Source organism: Chlorocebus sabaeus, chromosome 11 (genome assembly GCF_047675955.1).
Source record: "Chlorocebus sabaeus isolate Y175 chromosome 11, mChlSab1.0.hap1, whole genome shotgun sequence".
In the NCBI taxonomy this organism is placed as follows: domain Eukaryota; kingdom Metazoa; phylum Chordata; class Mammalia; order Primates; family Cercopithecidae; genus Chlorocebus; species Chlorocebus sabaeus.
This window is the reverse complement of record NC_132914.1, coordinates 25,678,151-25,700,341: the sequence shown is the minus strand read 5'-3', so window position 1 is coordinate 25,700,341 and position 22,191 is coordinate 25,678,151. Positions and strand designations below refer to the sequence as shown.

The following is a 22,191-nucleotide window of genomic DNA, read 5'->3' as shown; positions in this document are numbered from 1 at the left end:
ACCAGCAAACAATGGCTAAGTTTTACTTAATTAAACATTTATGTAGCTCCTACCAAGGCTACCAGACTTTGTACCCAGTAATAAGAAAACAGAAATAATTCAAGCATTATTCTCACTCTTGAGAAGCAATTCTATTTAGGGAGAGATACAAAAAAAGCAAAGGTGGCCGGGTGCAGTGACTCATGCCTGTAATCCCAGCACTTTGGGAGGCCGAGGCAGGCAGATCACTTGAGGCAAGGGGTTCGAGACCAGCCTGACCAACATAGTGAAGCCCCATTTCTACTAAACATACAAAAATTAGCTGGGTGTGGTGGCATGCAATGCAATCCTAGCTACTCGGCAGGCTGAAGCAGAGAATTGCTTGAACCTGGGAGGTGGAGGCTGCAGTGAGCCGAGATTGCACCACTATACTCCAGCCTGGGTGACAGAGCAAGACTGCATCTCAATAAATAAATAAATAGCAAAGGCAATAGAGTGCATATAGTAGGTGCTACAGTAGAAGTCTGCACAAGGTTCTGTGTATGTGGAAAGGCGAGTCAGAAAAATTAGGAAAGGCTGTACTGGGAGGTGACATTTAAGCAGAACCACGAAAAGAGACCGGATGAACATGGCGGTAAGAGCACTTTTACACAACCCCACACTCCTGGGCCAGACTCACTTGCTCATTCCCTAATCATAGAAGACTTTGAGGAAAAGCATGCTGGGCTTCCCTTCCAGCCCATTGGTAAATACAGAGAGGCCTAAGCACCCAACATCCCCCACGGAATGCACTCTTGGGACTTAAAGCATTGGCAACCCAGCACCCAGTTAAATTCCCCATGTCACTGTTTCCACATTGTCCCCATCACCTTCACTCTCTTGATGCTCCGCATTTTCTCTCTTAACTCGACCCACAATAGACCCTCCCACTCAAATCTGCCCACAATACCCTTTGCAACCAATATTACCACACTCCACTTTATCTTCCGTAAGTGTTTCCTGCTCCTCCTGGTCTTAGGTGAGGTCATTTCTCTGCCAATCTTTAAAGTGGAGGCTGCTCATTTTCTCTGCCCCTCATCCAGGGCTGGAGTGGAGCTGATGCCCTTCACCCTGCCCAGTACTGTTTCCACATGAGACTCCTCGCATAGCATCTGCTCTCTGCTACTCAGACCAGCAGTCTGTGCTCTCTCTTCCTCTAACCATCATTGGAAAACATCCCAGTCCCTCTGGCCCCATTATCCACTGTAGATTTTAGCACTTACCTCCTCTCTTCCCTCCCATGTGCTGTTTTCCCATTTATTTTAAGGTGCATGTGGATGGCCCGTTCCCATTCTTGGCATCTTAGTCCCTTTAATTTCTCATTTCCGTTAATTTGCCACCTTCCTCATATGCCAGCTACACCTATGGCCATATCCCAGACCTTTGAATCACACACCAAATTCCTTCAAGTCTTATGAGTCACTTTTGGCCCAAGACTTATCTTAGTCTATGCAGTGCTATCTATTTTAACTACCATGATGTGCCCAGTTTAGACCACTGTCTTCTCTTCACTGAATATATGTGTTTCCATTTTTTCTCATCCCCATTTGTCTCTGAGACCCAATTTGTTCTCCAGAGCAGAGGGATCACATCAGTCACCTGCTTTAAAAACTCCTCAACCCCGTGGGGCATGGTGACTCACAGCCCCAGCACTGTCTTCCTAGCACTTTGGGAGGCTGAAGTGGGAGGATCACTTGAGCCCAGGAGGAGCTGCAGTGATCTGTCATCACGTCACTGCACTCTAGCCTGGGCTACAGAGTGACACCCTGTCTCAAAAACAGACAGACAGAAAACAACAAAAAAATTTTTTAAGCAAAAAACCTCTTCAACCTCTTCCTGTTAGGTTTTGAGTAAAACCCAAAGTCCCCGCTGTGCTCCAGAAGTTCCCAAGGGATCTGGTCCTTCTCATCTTTACAGTCTTATCTTGTTTTGCCATTTCCACCTCCCTCATCCTCCAAACTGTTTTTCTTCAGGGCCTTTGCACTTGCTGATGCGTCTGCCTAGAAAGTCTTCTTCTGAGTCCCCATCCAGCGGTGCCTTATCACCCTGCCAACCACAGATTGGATGCTACTTCCTCAAAGAGACTCTTGGGACTCCCGTGTTTCCCAGGCCTTCAGCGCCCTCATCTCAACTTGCAATGATTGTATTGGGATGATTATTCGTATGATTTTGGGATTGATATCTGACTCTTCCACTAGACCATACATTTCTTGAGAGCAGAGAGCATGTCCAGTTTTTTACCACTGTGCAACAATATGTCGTCCAATGCTTGGCCCATAATAGGGGGTTGGTGAATGTGGTAGTCTGAATCATAGCCCCCAAGGATGCCCATAGCCTAATCCCTAGAAGCTTTCATGGTAAAAGGGATTTTGCAGATTGTGATTAAGTTATGGATCTTGACATGGAGAGATTATCCTTGATTATCTAAATGGGTCCAGTACAATCAGTAGGGTCTTTATAAGAGGGAGGCAGTGGGTCAGAAGCAGAATCAGAGAAGGAGATGCCACAGTGGAAGCAAGGAGTGTGTGTGTGTGAGAGAGAGAGAGAGATTGAGATTTAAAGAGCTCCATTACTTGCTCTGAGGATGAGGATGAGCCAAAGAATGCAGGTGACTTATAGAGGCTGGAAAAGCCAAGAAAACAGATTCTCACTCTAGAGCCTCCAGAAGGAATGCAGCTCTGCTGAAACCTTGATTTGGAACTTCCAGAACCATAAGATAATAATTTTGTGTAGTTTCAACGCTGGGCCTGGTGGCTCATACCTGTAATTCCAGCACTTTGGGAGGCCAAGGTAGGCAGATCACTTGAGGTCAGGAGTTTGAGACTAGCCTGGCCAACATGGTGAAACCCTGTCTGTACTAAACATACAAAAATTAGCCAAGTGTGGTGGTGCACACCTGTAGACCCAGCTACTTGGGAGGCTGAGGAAGGAGAATCACTTGAACCCGGGAGGTAGAGATTGCAGTAAGCCGAGATTGTGCCACTGCACTCCAGCCTGGGCTACAGAGTGAGACTGTCAAAACAAAAAAAAACAAAAACTGGAATAACTGTGTACTTTCAGGCCGCAAAGTCTGCAGTCATGTGTTACAACAGCAGTAGTAAACGAATACAGATTTTGGTACCTGGAAATGGTGTGCTACAGTAACAAATACCTAAACAATGTGGAAGTGGCTTTTGAATTGAGTGTTGGTCCACATATGGAAGAATTTTGAGGAGCATGATAGGAAAAGCCTAGCTTGCCTTAGAAAGACTGTTAGTAGAAGTAGGGATATTAAAGGTGCTGCTGGTGAGGACTTGGAAGTGAGGAGCGTGGTAAAGAAAATGTGTTTCATTTTAGAGAATATCAAAGTCATTGTAGAAGGTTGGTAGAAGTGTAGGTTTTCATAATGTGTTGTTGGGGAAGGCTGAGAAAGGTTTGTTTAGGGACCCTTTTTAGGGAACATGTTTAGGGAAACTGGAGGAAAAAGGATCCTTGTTATACAGTGGAATGAAACTGTGGAATTGTGTCTTACGGTTACATGGAAAGCAGAATTTATTTGAACTTGGATATTTGGCTTAGCTTTCCAAGTCAAGTATTGAACATGTAGCCTGGTTTCCTCTTGCTGTTTTATAGTAAAATGCCAGGGAAAAAGGGATAAATTGCAGTAGGAACTGTTAAGAAAAAGGAACAAAGACATGATGACTTGGGAAATTCTCAAGATACCTGATTTGTAAAAGATACTAAAATTAGAAGATTCACTGTCAGGAAAGTGTGCTCTGGAGAGGAAGCCAAGGGTGAGTTCCTTGTGGCGTAGGCTAGGGGCTGTGGCAGGGATGCAGGCAAGAGACGATGGTGACTTGGACTCGGGGCCTGGCGGGGTGTGGGAAAATATAGAGGAATGAGTTGATTCTGTTGGGACTTGGTATTGAGTTCCTTAATTCCATGAGTGGAAACACATGGAGAGCTCTGTTTCCTGCCCACCTAAGCTCTCTGACCATCTCCCTGACTCTCTCCAGAATGCTCTGCCTTCATATCCACTCGAGTACAAATCATCTTTTTCTGCATTTTTGCATGCTGGATTCCTCTCTGGACTAAAGAGCTAATGAGAGGTGGTTTCTAGCTTTCTGCTCTTTCCCACAATACTCCATCAGTGAGTCTTCTGGATGTCCTACAGGCAACTCACTGGATCCCCTTGGTCCGTGGAAGAATCACTACCACATCCATTTCACCCTGGGCACAGACCAGAGGGTGGGGCAGTCATGTCCTGCAGTCACTGGGTAGCTTACAAGTGCTAATACAGCAATAGCTTAATTAGAGAGAGAGAGAAGAAGAAGAATGTTATGGAGCCTTGCTTCTATAGAGGATACCAAAATATCTTGATCAAAAGACCCTAAAACTGGAAGAACCAGAGCAGCTGGTGCCAAAATGTAGAAAAAACTGAGATGTGGCAAGTGGTACAACTGATAGCCAAGCAGGAAAAATTCGTATCCCCCTGTAACCAGCATTTTGGGAGGCTGAGGCAGGTGGATCACCTGAGGTCAGGAGTTCGAGACCAGCCTGGCCAATATGGTGAAACCCTTTCTCTACTAAAAATACAAAAATTAGGCTGGGCGTGGTGGCTCATGCCTGTAATTCCAGCACTTTGGGAGGCCGAGGTGGGCAGATCACGAGGTCAGGAGATCCAGACCATCCTGGCTAACATGGTGAAACCCTGTCTCTACTAAAAATACAAAAAAAAAAAAAAAAAAAAAAAAAAAATTAGCTGGGTGTGGTGGTGGGCGCCTGTAGTCCTAGCTACTCAGGAGGCTGAGGCAGGAGAACGACGTGAACCCAGGAGGCGGAGCTTGCAGTGAGCCGAGATCGTGCCACTGCATTCCAGCCTGGGAGACAGAGTGAGACTCTGTCTCAAAAAAACACCAAAAAACAAAAATTGGCTGGGAATGGTGGTGTGCACCTGTAGTCCCAGCTAGGCAGGAGGCTGAGGCAGGAAAATCGCTGGGACCTGGGAGGCAGAGGTTGCAGTGAGCCAAGATCGCACCACTGCACTCCATTGACAAGAGTTAAACTCTGTCTCAAAAAAATAAGAAAAATGTGTACCCTCTTCTTTTCTCTTGCCTCAGGATAACTGGGATTCTTATAATGCATTTATTGAACAAATATTTGAGGAGTACCCATTATGTAAGCATTAGACACTGCTCAAGGTCTTGAGGCTGTGAGGGTGTATTAGTCTATTTTCACACTGCTATAAGGAACTACCTGAGACTAGGTGATTTATAAAGAAAAGAGGTTTAATTGAATTACAATTCATCACGGCCAGAAAGGCCTCAGGAAACTTAAAATCATGACGGAAGGTGAAGGGGAAGCAAGGCACATCTTACATGGTGGCAGGAGACAGAGAGAGAAGAAGGAAGTGCCACACTTTTAAACCGTCAGATCTTACGATGATATAGGAGTTAAGAAGAAATCACTTAGGCAGATAGTGAGGGTACGGGAGTCCTTGGTAAGGATTTTCTTTTTAATGAAAATCCAAATTATTTTCTAAGGAAAAGCAGCCTGTAAAGTTGAGCTGCATACATAGACAAGCAAGCTGGGAGCTTGCACCCGTGAATGCCGGCAGAAACTAGGAACCAGACACATTCAAGATGGCGGCTCCATCTTCCCTTCTCTGCCAGCCAAGTGTACAGTAAGGTGCAGACAGGCTGGTGCCGGCCAGGAGGAGAATTCATGTGTATAATAAGATTAGGGTGGGGCAACCAGCCTTCCCAGTGCGCTATGTAAACATCATACCTGATTGAACCAATCTGTGAGCCCTATGTAAATCAGACACCACCTCCTCAAGCCTGACTATAAAATCCGGTGCATCCACCACCCCCCGGTCTTTCCTCTCAGAAGTTCCCCTCTCTTACTAGAGAGAGAGAGCTGTTTTCCTTTTTCCTTCTTCTGCCTATTAACCTGTGCTCCTAAACTCCCTGTGTGTGTCTGTGTCCTGTATTTTCCTGGCGTGAGAGGATGAACCCCTGGTGTATACCCCAGAAAACAGCCATTTCAAGTGAGAACTCACTGACTGTTCACCCCCATGATCCAATCACCTTCGACCGGGTTCCTCACCTGACACGAGGAGATTAAAATTCTACATGAGGTTTGAGTAGGGGCACAGAGCCAAACTGTATCAGAGGGTGAAGAGTAGGTAAAGTTGCAGCTCTCCTGCACCTTTCAGGGAAAGGCCATGTAACACAAACTGGGACTGGACTGCAGGTGTGTGAGCCCCCACTTTGCTATTGAGTGACCCCCAGCAAGTTATTAAACTGTGCCTCAGTTTTTTTGTTTGTGAAATAGTGGTAATAGTATAACCCACCTCTCATGGATAATGTGAGGATTAAATAAAATAACAAATGTTGGCAGGCACAGTGGTGTGCACACCTGTAATCTCAGCATGTTGGGAGGCGGAGGCCTGAAGCTTACTTGAGGTTAGAAGCCTGAGACCTGCCTGGCCAACATAGGGAAACTCCAGCTCTGCTAAAAAAAACAAAAAACAAACAAACAAGCCACGCGTAGTGGCTCACCCTTGTAATCCCAGCACTTTGGGAGGCTGAGGTGGGTGGAGTTTGAGACCAGCCTGGCCAATATGGTGAATCCCCGTCTCTACTAAAAATACAAAAATTAGCGGAGCATGGTGTTGGGCACCCGTAGTCCCAGCTACTCGGGAGGCTGAGGCAGGAGAATCACTTGAACCTGGGAGGCGGAAGTTGCAGTGAGCCGAGATTGCGCCACTGCACTCCAGCCTGGGCGATGGAGTGAGACTCCATCTCAAAACAAAACAAAATAAAACAAACAAACAAACCACCAGGCGTGGTGGCACACACCTGTAATCCCAGCTACTCAGGAGGCTAAGGCACGAGAATCATTTGAACCCAGGAGGCGGAGGTTGCGGTGAGATTGTGCCACTGCACTCCAGCCTGTGCGATAGAAAGAGACTCTGTCTGCAACAAAGAACCAAAAACAAATATAAAGCACTTATAACAGGGTCCGGTCTGAAATAAGTAGTATGTAAGTACTGTAAGTATTAACTAATATTATTACAATTTATCCTCATATAGTAACATATCAAATATTTTCAATCAGTGATGCAATATGAATAAAATGAAATGATGCAGTAGTTACAGAGCTGAGAGAAACTGGTACTAATTTATACTGACTGGTCAGGGAAACCCTCACAGAAAAGGTGAACTTTCAGCTGACACCTGAGTACCATGATCTGGAGGTAAGAGTGTCCCATGCATATGGAACAGCAAATGAAACTTCCCAGAGGATAATCCGAGAGGGGGGATTTCAGGAGTGGAGTCACATCATTGAAGTTCCTTAGTCCCGGTAAGTGTGGATTTTATTCTAAATGTGGTGAAATGCCCCTGAGAGGTTTTGAGTAGCAGATGGAATTCCATTTTTAAAAGTCACTGGCAAGTGAAGTAGTGTACTGTGGTTACATTTTTTTCCCCTTATACCTCATTTTGTTTTTCCTGCAGTTAATTCCTGCATTATTTCCTTTTATTTACTTACCTTACTGTATATTTGTTATGAATTATTTCCAATTCCTAACTTCCTGACAACCTCTCAATGTAATTTTGCTTAGGTTAGATGTATCTGACAGTTCGTTTTCTTTTTTTTCTCTGTACTCTTTCTGCTACCATTCTCATTCTTGCACTAATTTGTGCTGGTTTCTCCCTGAGCCAGCTGCACAGCTGCCTGCCTAAGACTTCCTCTTGGCATCTTTTACCCTCTCTCTGTGTCACATCCCCGGTTTTCTGAATCTTCTGGTGTTCTCCTTTTTACTTACTTCCTCATTTGTGTTGCACATATGCTCCAGTTGTTTTTAGATTAAGAGCACATGAGAGGTAGATGTTTTGATTCTTTACATGCCTGACTTTTTGTTCTACTTTTGCTCTAGGTTAATACTTGATTTTGAATTATATCCTAGGTTAGAAATGGTTTTTCACCAGAATTTTAAGGAAATTGCTTTACTGTTTTCTAGGTTCCTGTGTTACTGATGAGAAGTCCAAAGGGGCTCGTATTTCAGGTCCTTTTTATGTGTAACCTATTTTTTGTTCCTTGAGGTATTCAGGGTCTCTTTTTATTGCTAATTTGGGGAACTTTATCATAACATGGGTCCTTAGTCATTCATCCTAGAAAATTTTCCTTTGCTATATCTTTGCTGATTTCTTCTCCTCTGCTTTCCCTCTTTTCTCATTCTTAAACTTCTATTTGTTTAATATTAGACCTCCTTGATTGATCCTCTAATTTAATTTTTCTCTCCTAGTGTCCAATTTTGAGGTGGGAGAAAGACTTCATCAATGTTATCTTTCAACCTTTCCCTTGAATTTTAAAATTTTACTCTTCATATTTCTTCTGATTAATCCTTTAAAAAAATAGCATCTTGGGCCGGGCACAGTGGCTCACACCTGTAATCCCAGCACTTTGGGAGGCTGAGGGGTCGGATCACCTGAGGTCAGGAGCTCAAGACCAGTCTGGCCAACATGATGAAACCTTGTCTCCACTAAAAATACAAAAGCTTAGCCTGGCGTGGTGGTGGGCTCCTGTAGTCTCAGCTACTTGGGAGGCTGAGGCAGGAGAATCACCAGAACCTGGGAGGCGGAGGTTGTAGTGAGCTGAGATTGTGCCATTGTACTCCAACCTGGGTGACAGAGCAAGACTCCACTTCAAAAAAAAAAAAAAAAAAGAAAAAGAAAAAGAAAAAGAAAAAAAGTGCTCTGTTCCACTGAGACTTCAGTGCTGAGCACAGAGGGATGCTACCTCCAAATTCCAAACACGTTTGACAAATCTAAAGAACTTTCTAAAGGATGACTAGACTAATACTGCAAGCTTTAGCCTATAACTTATCTCCAGTTTATATTTAATAGAAGAGTGGTGATTTAACAGAAAGGAAATAAGATTATTTGGAAGTAAAAAATTGCCAGCCAATCAAGGAGAGCTTGGCATTTCTGGAAACTTCTTTACCCTGGAAGAGGTAAAAAAGTGATTCTCCCATTCCCTCAACATAGCATTCACTAAAAATTAAGTGAGAAGTGCTTTGCCCAGAGGATCTGTAGCTTGCGAACACTTGTCTTGTGCCACTGGTGTATGGGACATAGCAGTGTCAACTCTCCCCTGGGACAGTCCAGGCTGGCTGGTGCTGTCTGTGGTTAGAGTCAAGAGAGGGGTCTTCGGTGGGTGCAGTTTGCAGTTCCAGAGTTTAGTAGGGCAAAGATGTCATGAACTATGTGAACTCTGAGGAAAGGTGTCATAGAAACACCTCAAAAGGACACTGTCTAGGAAGGCTGCTTGCTGGGGCAAGGAGACCCCAGGGTTCAGAGGCTGTGTAGGTATAATGCCAGAGCTGGGGTTGAAGGAGAATCCTTACAGGTGAGACAGAATGTGCATCATTGCAGTGGGGCTATGCAAGGCAGTGGTCTCCGTTGGAAGTGGGGACAAGGGGGAGGGGAGGTTGTAAAGAATCCATAAGTGACCATGATGCAATAGAAAGCCAGAATTTGGGCATTTGCCATAGGAGAGGGTCCCCCGTGCCAGATTATAATGGTCACGGACAAATGAGATTGTTAACCATTTCCTCTAATTCATGGTCCACACTTAACTCCATGAGTCCTGGAAACAGCAGCTGGAGTGGAGAGGAAAGTCATGTGGGAGAGAGAAAACTTTCTTTACCCTTTTCATAAATGAGTTAATGAAGTAAACTGACAGTAGAAAGATAAATAGGAGAAAAGACATAGATGTATTTTGTGCATACACATGGGAGTCCCGTAAAATATGAGACTCAAAGAAAGGCCAGAGGATTGAAGTTTATGTAGTATTCCTGAGCTACAGAAAAGGAATCAGGGCTTGGGGCTTATTGAGGGGAGGTGGTGACAGGTTGTAGGAGGGTGAGGAGAGGAAGTGTATAGCAAGCATAGGTTGTCTTGTTATGCAGATAAAAAGTCTCTCAGGTGATAAAAGTTGTTTCAGAGTCCCCCATCAGAAGAATAAGTAATAGCCTGTGACAAGGTCTACCTGGGCAGGATGTCCAGTCTTCTCCCTGATGATAAAATCTTCCCTGGTTGATGAGATTCTTATCAAAGTTTTTTTCTTTATAAATATCAATTTTGTTTACAAAAAGACAGTTTTTCAGAGCTACTCCTGTGTCTACAGTGTCTCAGAATAACTAACTGGAAATATGTCAAATAAGTATAATCTGATGTGGCATATTCTGGTCATATTTTGGGATGGTGTGTCCTGAGCTCCAATGCTGAAAAAACAGGAACCCCATTTCTGTTGGATGTGCCAACCTAAAATAATCAAAAGGATCAGAATCTAGTTTAAAGAGAGTTTATTCAAGTGCAAAGTTTAAGTACAAGTGCTAGGGAAACATGGATCCCAAAGAATGGAAGTCAGTGTTCTGAACTGTAGAAGTTTGGGATGGTTTATATAGAGAAAGTTTAGGTAAGCTTAACATAATTTCAACATCTTTCTGTGTAAGGCTTAATGCCTACTTACAATGATCTGATTAGTCAAGGTAGTCTTCTTCATTTGGGAAAGGCATATTTAACATTTCACGGGCCAGGAGCGATGGCTCACGCCTGTAATCTCAGCACTTTGGGAGGCCGAGGCGGGCGAATCATCTGAGGTCAGGAGTTCGAGACCAGCCTGGCCAATATGGTGAAACCCCATCTCTACTAAAAATTACAAAAACAAAAACAAAAACAAAAAAATTAGCCCAGCATGGTGGTGCACGCCTGTAATCCCAGGTACTCGGGAAGCTGAGGCAGGAGAATTGCTTGAACCTGGGATGTAGAGGTTGTAGTGAGCTGAGATTGCACCATTGCACTCTAGCCTGGGCAACAAGAGTGAAACTCCATCTCAAAACAAAACAAAACAAAAACCATTTAGCACTTAAAGTGTGACATGGTTTGTTCATGGGTTTGTATTTTTGTTTTTTCTTTTTCTTGTTTTTTTTTTTTTTTTTGAGACTGTCTCACTCTGTATTGCAGGCTGGCATGGCACAGTCACAGCTCACTGCAACTTTGATCTTGTGGGCTCAAGTGGTCCTACCACCTCAGTCTCCTGACTAGCTGGGACCACAGTCATATGCCACCACGCCCAGCTAATTTTTTTTATTTTTTATTTTTTGTAGAGACTGGATCCCCCTTTTTCCCAGGCTGATCTCAAACTCCTGGACTCAAACAATTCTCCTGCCTCAGCCTCCCAAAGTGCCTGGATTACAGACGTGAGCTACTATGCTCATCCCATGGGGTCTTTTGTGTCATCTGGTGTGAGTTAGGTACAGGACAATAAAGAAGGCAGTTAATCCATTAATCCATAACAAAGATCAGTGAAGGGGGAAGGTCTGGTCTCTGGTCTCTCCTAGTCATTTACAGAACTAGAACAATGGGAAGAGAGTGAATCCATAACCTAAGAAGCAGAATTGCAAACATGCTATGTGACTCAGTTTCCAGGACTTAACTTCTCCCTTGGCATAATAAATGATTTTAAAGAGTTTTGAAATTTTGTTTTCTTTTACAGATGTTACCAACCTCAGCTTGTTGGGGGCTGGTGGTGGTGGCTGCTCAGACAGTAAAGTATTGAATGCAATGTGAGGTCAAAGTTTTATTCCAGATCATACTGGTCTTTTAAGTACTTGCAGCAAGATTTTCCTAATACTTAAAAGTGACTGGAAACTCAATAGGATCAGTGTGATCATCTCCAGATGGGGATGGTAGATTTTTGAAAGTGGGTATGAAGGGCAGTAATGAGAGAAAAATAAAACTATTCCTGGTCGTACTCTCCCAAGACAATGTCATTCAATGAATGGTTATACAGATTGGTGTCAAAAGTCCCTTTTTTCAGCCTTCCCTTTGGAAGCACCTGGATCCTCTATTCTGAGCCTTTCTGAGATGAGGGAAAGGTGGCTTCTCATCACTATCTCCTCCTTTGTGCAATACAGTTTCAGTTCTTTCTAATCTACAGAGTTAGTTCCTTCTCTGCTATCAGCTTTCTAACTTCCAATATGTGTTAATGTCACTCATTACCATGTTTCCCATTCTCTTTCTCTTATGGATTAAACTTTAAAAGACAATGGAATTAGTTTAGGTGAATATCTAAAAAGATGTGGAGAAAGGTTCATGTGTGCAGTCTGCCATGTTTAACTGGAGCCACTGGTAAATTTTTAAGGAAAAATAGCATTCCAGGTTTTTCCAGCATTGCTATGTAGCTTGTCTGTGTAGATCACCTTGCATCTTGCATTCTTCTCTTTCTCTCTTATAACTTGATTTTTTTCTTTTCTTTCTTTCTTTTTTTTTTTTTTCGACAGAGAGTCTCACTTTGTCGCCCAGGCTGGAGTACAGTGGCACGATCTCGTCTCATTGCTACCTCCATCTCCCGTTCAAGTGATTCTCCCACCTCACCTTCCCCAGTAGCCGGGATTATAGGCATCTTATAACTTGATTTTTACTCATTTCATTATCATCCAAAAGATGAAATTTAACTCAAAGCAAATGACTATTGTTTCAAATACAAATCTTAATCAGGGAGAAAAGCTTGTAACATAGTTGAACTGGGGTTTGGAGATGATTTGTGTTTTTAAAAATTATTCTGTCCCACATTTAACAGACAAGTGAAGATTTTAAAAATAATTTCTCTGCAATTTTTTAGTTAGCAATTTCCAAACCTATTTGGTTAGGCAGGGTTCTCCAGGGAAATAGAACCAATAGGGCATATCTGTATCTATATTTATATCTTTATCTATATCTATAATCTTTCTAGCTCTCTATCTATCAAGAGATCGAGAGAGAAAGAGAGAGATTTATTTTAAGGAATTGGTTCACGTGATCGTGGGAGCTGGCAAGTCTGAAATCCATAGGGCAAGTTGGTCAGCTGGAAATTCTGGTAAGAGTTGATGTTGCAGTCATGAATCTGAAATTTGCAGGGCAGGTCAGGTACAGTATCTATTGCAATTGCAGTCCTGAGGCCAAATACCTTCTTCAGGAAACCTCCATCTTTTTTGCTCTTAAGGCCTTCAACTAATTGGATGAGGCCCTCCCACATTGAGGGCCATCTGCTTCACTCAAAGTCTGCTGATTTAAATGGTAATCACATCTAAAAAATACTTTCACAGCAACATTTGAACTTGTGTTGTCTAAGCAATTGGGCGCCATAGCTTAGCCAAGTAGACACATGAAATTAACCATCACACTTACTGTAGAGATGAAAGAACTACTGTTTCAAAAAACAACTGTTTTTGAATCTGTCATTTATCAACTGATTCACCAATGGTTAACCTTTCTATATGTTTTCTCTTTCTCCCAAGTACTGAATCATATGAAAATAAATTATGGTTGTGATATTTCCTATCTAAATACTTCATAATGGGACATTCTCCTCCATAGCACACCTAAGAAGATTAATATTAATTCAGTGAGATCACGTCATATCTAGTTCATATATAATTTTTCCCTAGTTGACCTCAAAATGTGTTTGTTTTGTTTACACATTACTCTTCATGGTTATGTCTCTTTTAATATGGATCAATATTTGTGTGTTTTTGCTGCTCTTGTTTTTTAATGACATTGTCTGTTTTGAATAATTCAGGCTCATGGGCTGTTTCACATCCTGAATTTCTCTAATTTTATCTTTATGATTAGAGCCAGGCTCTACTTCTTGGCAAGAATACCACTGAAGTGAGGTTGTATACTCCTAATTGCCTTGCATCAGGAGACACATGATATGCATTGGTTCCTGCATTAGTCATGTTAAGTTTGGTCACTTGGTGAAGGTGGTGGCCACCATTTCTCACCCTTGTAAAGGGACATTTTCTCCTTTTAAATTAATATGTAATTTGTGGCACAAGACTTGAGACTGTGTAAATATCCCATTCTCTGACAACCTTTCTTCTGATGACTTTAGTATTAATGGATCTAATTATATCATTCTTGGCACTGAGTAGCATTCTTGTGTAAAGAAGGGGTTCTCTTTCTCTCCCTCCTCTCATTATAATTTGTTACTGTTATTTTCTTACAAGTTACTAAGAATTACTCAAAGGCAGTATTTTTCAATAAATCATTGGTAATTTATGGTCTTCTCACTCTAGGAAAGGGAGGATGGGTCAGAAAACTGAGGGGGAAAAAAGGGAGGAAATGAGAATGTATATTATCAACATAATCGGTTCAAAATGTCTAGTGCTATAATCATGCCATCATGCAGATTAAAAAATCACCTGTGAAAAATCAACTTGTATTGTTTTGTTTTGTTTGATTTTAATAAATCCTTATAGTGTATGAATAAAAATTAAATTAGTTGATCAGTATCTTCACTAATGGCAGAGAAGGGAATGGACTGAGCAGATTCTGCTTTTCACTCTGATATTTGTTAAGTGCCCTGTGTGGTCTGAAGACCTGGGTTCTAGAACCAGCTCTCCCTCTGCAGGTGTGTTACTTCAGTCAAGGCAATCAATCTTCCTGATATTCAGTTTGGTTGTCTCTGATGTGAACATAAGAAATATGCTTGAAGGCCGGGTATGGTGGCTTATGCCCGTAATTCTAGCACTATGGGAAACTGAGGTGGGAGGATTACTTGGGCTCAGGAGTTTGAGACCAGTCTGGGCAACATGGCAAAACCCCATCTATACAAAAAAACAAACAAAATACTTAGGCAGTCATGGTGGTGCACGCCTGTAATCCCAGCTACTCAGGAGGCTGAGGCAGGAGAATCGCTTGAACCCGGGAGGCGGAGATTGCAGTGAGCTGAGATTGCACCACTGCACTCCAGTCTGGGTGGCAGACAGAGACCCTGTCTAAAATATATATATATATATATATATATATATATATATATATATATATATATAAAATGTATATATATAATGTATATATATAATGTGTGTATATATGTGTATGTATAAACACACACACACACACACACACTTGAATGCTTCATGTCCCTTGCTCAGTGACAGCCCTGTCCTCTGCCTCTGCACAGTTGACCAAGGCTTCTCAGTCTACTCCTGTATAGAAAAGAATTAAAGTAGGCCTGAGGCTGCTAGTCTTAGAAAGGCTTGCAAGGTTGGCCCTTGTCTGGTGTCTGGGAACTTGAATTTCTGGAGGGTTCTCACCATTCCCTGAGAAGAATGGCTCACGATGCCTAAAATATTTGTACAAACAATGAAGTTTCTGCTGAACATCTGCTTCCTTCTGGGAGTCTGGAATTTTAGGATGTGCTAGGTAAGAGTGTTTACATGACAGCCCCACATAAAAACCTTGGGCATTGAGTGTCTAATGAGATTCCCTAGTAAGTAATGTTTTACACGTATTATCACAACTTGTTGCTGGAGGAGTTAAGTGCATCCTGTGTGACTCCACTGGGAGAGGACTCTGGGAAGCCCATGTCTGATTTCCTTTGTCTCACATGTCTTTTCCTTTTGCTGATTTTTGCCTTGTAAAAATTTTTTTTTTTTTTTGAGATGGAGTCTCACTCTGTTTCCCAGGCTGGAGTGCAGTGGCCCCATGTCGGCTCACTGCAGCCTCTGCCTCCTGGGTTCAAGCAGCTCTCCTGCCTCAGCCTCCCGAGTAGCTGGGATTACAGGCACACACCAACACACCCCGCTAATTTTTGTATTTTTAGTAGAGACGGGGTTTCGCCATGTTGGCCAGGATGGTCTTGATCTCCTGACCTTGTGATCCACCTGCCTCGGCCTCCCAAAGTGCTGGAATTACAGGCATGGGCCACCATGCCCAGCCATAATTTTTATACTGTAATAAATTATAGTTGAAAGTACTGAGTCCTGTGCATCATCTTAGAGAATCACCAAACTGCTTCCAATTTTCTCATCTGTAAAATGGGTTGCTATAGTAATAATGATATCTACCTTGTAGGGTTGTTTCAAGTATGAAAAATGTGGTGAAATGTGTGTGAAACTAAGGGCCTGATGTAGGATGAGTTATACAGAGGGTGGTTATTATTATGGATTATATTAACTCTTCAGGTAAAAAACATCTGGTAGCTGGGCAAGGTGGCACATGCCTGTAGTCCCAGCTACTTGGGGGACTGAGGCAGGTGGATTGCTTGAGCCCAGGAGTTCAAGTCTGCAGTGTGCTATGATCATATCTATCAGCAGCCACTGCACTCCAGCCTGGACAATATAATGAGACCCTGTTTCAAAAAAAAAAAAAAAAAAAAAAATCTTTTGTTTGTGTGTATGCTTATGTCTTTGTTGGAATAATACTGACACATTCACTCAAATTAACTCTCAAATCTTTGATGATTCATTTGATGGGAACAACAGGTTTACGTGCCAGCTTATCAGGACCCCTAGTTCTTTCTTTAAAGTGTGTATGTATGTGTGTGTATGTGTGCGCATGTGTGCTAGTTTTCTTATCTAACAATGAAATCCTTTGGGAGGTTTACTTTTTCTTTACTATTTTTTTTCATGCTTTCCTTTGATGTGCACCTGGCAATTTGTAGAGCCAATATGTACTACATATTCTACTGCAGAAAATTACAGAAGTGAGGACGGAGCAGGAAGCAGATTTAGAAAGGAATGTTACAGTTTAACAAGTTATGACTAATAGAAGCTATTAAAACCAAAGGTACCAACCCATCTTAAATATTCACTGCCTCTACAGCTATTTTTTCTATAACTGTTGTTCTTTGTCAGCTCTGGGGTGGGTGGAATATTCCCGAATATTTTATTAAGTAATTCAGAGATCTTCCTAGATATGTATATTAAAGATCCTATGATGTATCTGTCTTGTAAATTGAGACTGGAATATATTGGGCTTATATTGTTGGGAAAAATGCCTGTCATCATCATTGGTGAAAAAGAGTTTCCATACCAGTTTTTTTCTAAGTAGAGAGACAAATGAATCAGACTTTTGGAAGAGGTACATTTTTTTTTTTTTTTTTTTTTTTGAGACGGAGTCTCGCTCTGTCGCCCAGGCTGGAGTGCAGTGGCCGGATCTCAGCTCACTGCAAGCTCCGCCTCCCGGGTTCACGCCATTCTCCTGCCTCAGCCTCCCGAGTAGCTGGGACTATAGACGCTCGCCACCTCGCCTGGCTATTTTTTTTTTTTTTTTTTTTGTATTTTTTACTAGAGACGGGGTTTCACCGGGTTAGCCAGGATGGTCTTGATCTCCTGACCTCGTGATCCGCCCGTCTCGGCCTCCCAAAGTGCTGGGATTACAGGCTTTGAGCCACCGCGCCCGGCCCGGAAGAGGTACATTTTAACTCACAGGAGGATCACACCAAGTCTGAACATCTAAAGAACCCTAGTAGAAAATTGGTTTCCTGTATGCTGCTCTAGTGATCTGAGGAAAGGCCTCAAAAAAGCCAGTGTCCCTGTGATATTGTGAAATACACGTATTTGGTCTTTGTTCCTGTTTCCTGGCATACGATTACTAAATCCTTGGAATCTCCAAAGGCTGTCTTTTTGTGTGTTAGTGTTGACTGATAGCTTCACAGTGGGGCTGGTCAAGTTAATCACCAATGGCCAGTAGTTTAATCAGTCATGCCTATGTAATGAAGCCTCCATGAAAACCCAAAAGGAATGGATCAGGGAGCTTCTAAGAAGTGTTTTTTACCTTCCCATGAGTCTCCTGTGCTGAACGCGTGGAGGATCATGGGAAGGTAAACAAAAACTCATGCACATGCTGGGAGGGTGACACATCCCCACTCCACGAGGACAAAAGCTCCCGTGCTCAGGACCCTTCCAGACTTTGACCTTCTTGTATCCCTTCATTGGCTTTTATTTGTATTTTTAAAAATATTCTGAGTGATAAACTGGTAAATGTGTCTTCCTCAGTTCTGTGAACCACTCTCGCAAATTAATCAAACCCGAAGAGGGGGTCGTGGCAACCCCAACTTGAAGCCTGTTGGTCAGAAGTTCCAGAGACCTGAACTTGTGACTGGTTGGAAGGACAGGGTGCTCTTGTGGGACTGAGCCCTCAACTTGTGGGATCTGATGCTATCTCTGGGTAGACAGTGTTGGAGCTGAATTGGAGGACACCTAGCTTGTGTCTGCTGCAGAACTGATTGCTTGCTTCCTGCTGGGGAGAAACCCTCATATATTTTGGGGTCCGGAAGTCTTCTGTGTTGATTGTTTTTGTGTGAGAGCAGAGGAAAAATAGTTTGAGAGTTTTTCTGGAAACAGTCTCTCTTAGTATAGTGGTAGAAGCACTCAAAAAATAAAATACGCTACTCCAAAAATAAAAAATGAAAGTAAAAATAAAAATCTGGAGTGGTCAGTTTGCCAAGAGGATTTATGGAACATGTAAGGTCAAGCATTGCTTCTCAGCCCTGCAGCAGGCCTCTAATTAAGCCATGCCACAGGGTGCAGTTTATAGAGAGGTGGAGTTCTGGTGGATTCATTCTTCTCTCTAAAATTATAAATAACTCAGCTTCCAAACAGGCCGTATTACCTCAAAAGGCCCACAGACTTAATACAAATCTTCAACTTAACAATTATAACTGACATAGATTGAGATCTTCCTGGATGCTAAAATAGGCTTTACATGATTTGTCTCATTTAGTCCTCATAAAAACTCTATTATTAATATTATTTTACAGATAGAGAAATGGAGGCACAGAGAGGGTAAATGTATTAGTCCATTTTCATGCTACTAATAAAGACATACCCAAGACAGGGTAATTTATAAATAAAAAGAGGTTTAATGGGCTCACAGTTCCACATGGCTGGGAGGCCTCACAATCATAGCGGAAGGCAAAAGGCACTTCTTATATGGTGGCGGCAAGAGAAAATGAGGACCAAGTGAAAGGGGTTTCCCCTTATAAAACGATCAGATAACGTGAGCTTATTCACTACCACAGAAACTATATGGGGGAACTGCCCCCATGATTCAATTATCTTCCACTGGGTCCCTCCCACAGCACATGGGGCTATAATTCAAGATGAGATTTGTATGGAGACATAGCTAACCCATATCAGTAAGTAATTAGATAAACCTTGCAAAGCTAGTAAGTGGTATTGCTGGAATTAAATCTGCCAATGTCACTCCAGAGTCTATGTGATTTACTGGTGTGTTATAGGGCCCACCTATAAGCTTGATAACCTTATGTTAGAACAAATAACCATGACATATTCTGTTCAGTAGTTTGCATTTCCTTTTGACTTCTATAGGGGAGGAAGCTGAGGTTCAGGGACATTAAAGTGGGGTTTAGAGACATTAGGTGGTTTACCCAAGCTTTATCTACTAGATACTAGATAATTATCTCGTAATAATTATCTGATAATAAAGCTAGAACTTAAACCCAGCTGGACAATGGAGCTAGAGCTTAAAACAAAATCTTCTAATGAGCTCAGAACTCATGGCTTAATAAGATTTAGGAAAAGTCCTGGGGACATTTCACTGTCTATCCAGAAATGTGAGGAAGTTAGGAGAAAAGGCAAAGTATCTCATAAATAGATAAAGGCAGTTCAGTAAGTAGCCTGAATCAATAGCCATATTTAAAATCTAATTTGGTTCTTTTGTGCCTAACACAATTGACTTTATGCTGGTATCTATTTCCTGCTCTCTCTCTTTCTGTCTCTCCGTATATGTGTATGCATGTGTTATAAAATATATCAGCCCGTTGATCAATCTTTAAGCAAAAACATGTTAGATTAATATATTCAATCAATTGATTGAGTAGATATTTATTGAGGCTCACACATTTACCTGACTGTGTACTAAGCACTGGAAACCCAAAGAGAATGAAGTCACTGCCTAGACAGGTGGAGGCTGATACATAAAGGAGCAGGATAATAATCAAGTGTCATAACTAGCCTATTACATGCAGTGTTAAACTAGCATCTCTACTATGCAAAACTCATGCTCTTGGGGATACAGGAAGACTTTCCAGAGAAGTACACAGGACAGGAAGGTGTTAGGAAACCAGTCAATTTCCAGGTCCTCGATCAGGTCACAGTGACTTGTGATTCTATTTTGAACATGGGTCTTAAATCTTTCTTATTTTGATAGCAAGGGTTTTAAACTTTTGATATTTGATATACTTCCTAAAATCAAATTTCAAATTCTAAAATTAAGTATTTTTGCCCCTAACTTGAACATAATCTTATAATACATTAACATATGTTATTAATAATAAATAGGACCCCTGGAAGTCCAAGAGAGACATGAGGCTTATTTGGTATGTTAAAATCATACAGGAAGCGTTGTTAATTAAGAAATGGTGTTACACTTTCTTTGAGTTATATTTGTGTGGATATGTTGTTAACATGTGTTCCAACATTGTATGAGATCCCTAAAAATCTGATGTGGACATTCGGTGTGGTTGCTGGGTCCTCTACGAGCCTAGGGAGCGCTGGCCGGTGTACCTTGCATCCATTCATGTCAGTGCCGGTAGTGTCAGTCACCTGATGGTTCTTAGAAGAGTACTTGAGCTCTACTCTGCAGTGTCTGAAGTTGCTGGATACATACCTGCTGTATATACTTTGACTAGGGCGCTGCAATTCACTTACTGTCTTCTCATGGGGACCTTCCCCTTCAACTCTTTCCTCTTGGGTTTCACATCTTGTGTGGGGAGTTTCATCGTAGCAATTTGCCTGAGAATACAGGTGAACCCACAGAACAAAGTGGACTTCGAAGGCATCTCCTTGGAGTGAGACTTTGCTTCTTTCTCTTTGCTAGCACCATCTTGCACCTTATCGTCATGAACTTGGTGGGCTGAATCACTCCCATTTACTTAAATGAAGAGTAAGAGACTGGAACAATGTTCACTTTGATTTTCCTGCATAAGAGTTCTTGAGATAACAGCTTGTTTGACACATGGATTTTCTTCAGATTTGTACTTACTACCAACTCTGATTTGGTACGCAAGTGGAGAGCCCAGAGAAGTTCCCTCTCTGTGTCAGAACAACTTTGTAATGAACATTTATTAACCTGACCTCTGCCTTCAATTAAGTGTAACCTTTTGCCTTCCAAATTAAAAAGTTCCACATTACTCCAAAAATAAAAAATGAAAATAAAAACAAAAGGCTGATATGTCATGGTATACACAGTAAATTGCTTTATTCTGAGTTTTTTTTTTTTCTAAAAGCCTTTTGCAAATCCTAGAGTGCTATGTCTTCAAGGAAATCCATGAAAAGGACCTTGACAAGTAGTCTTAAATATAGGTTTCTGATAACTCTGGACATCACACCTTTGGACTAGGTAAAAACATCCAAAGCTCATCAGGGCACGGTGGCTCACGCCTGTAATCCCAGCACTTTGGGAGGCCGAGGCGGGTGGATCACAAGGTCAGGAGATCGAGACCATCCTGGCTAACACGGTGAAACCCCGTCTCTACTAAAAATACAAAAAATTAGCCGGGCGTGGTGGTGGACCCCTGTAGTCCCAGCTACTCAGGAGGCTTAGGCCGGAGAATGGTGTGAACCCGGGAGACGGAGCTTGCAGTGAGCCGAGATGGTGCCACTGCACTCCAGCCTGGGTGACAGAGCGAGACGTCGTCTCAAAACAAACAAACAAACAAACAAACAGAAAAAGTCCAAAGCTCTAATGAAAAACTGATGCATTCATGCAGATTGCTAACCCAACATCAAGGAGAATGAGAATTGCATGGGACTGAGTGGATGAAGGACTGAAATTATTTTTTTAAAGGGCTTTTTGTTTGAAACATTACTGATTTTTTTGTGTTTTGTTTTCCAGACTCAAGGACATTTTTTTTTTCTTCTTTTGAGCTATATTTATAGCTTACAGCATTGGGGTAAAGTATACTTCTGTGGGCAAAATGGAAACATGTACCTTTCTTTCTACCTGAATTCTTCAGAATTTGGAAACTATTCATTAGTGTTCTTATTTTCTGGCAATATAGTTATTTGCATAAGTTCAATAAGGAACCTATTTTCGACCAGCCACGGTGGCTCACGCCTGTAATCCCAGCACCTTGGGAGGCCTAGGCCAGTGGATCACAAGGTCAGGAGTTTGAGACTAGCCTAGCCAAGATGGTGAAACCCCGTCTGTACTAAAAATATAAAAATTAGCCAGGCACGGTGGCAGGCGCCTGTAATCCCAGCTACTTGGGAGGCTGAGGCAGGAGAATTGCTTGAATCTTGGGCGGAAGAGGTTGTAGTGAGCGGAGATTGCACCACTGCACTCCAGCCTAGGCGACAGAGCGAGACTCCATCTCAAAACAAACAAAAAAACA

General features: G+C 42.2%; 1 protein-coding gene and 1 pseudogene across 2 annotated transcripts in view; both read left to right on the top strand.

The window, feature by feature from the left end:
• The window catches only part of BCAT1 (branched chain amino acid transaminase 1), a 135,523-nt gene that overhangs the window by 11,986 nt on the left and 101,346 nt on the right, over window positions 1-22,191 (top strand). The gene's annotated exons all lie outside the window — the stretch shown is intronic.
• On the top strand, window positions 15,082-21,071 carry LOC119621295 (dolichyl-diphosphooligosaccharide--protein glycosyltransferase subunit DAD1 pseudogene; annotated as a pseudogene).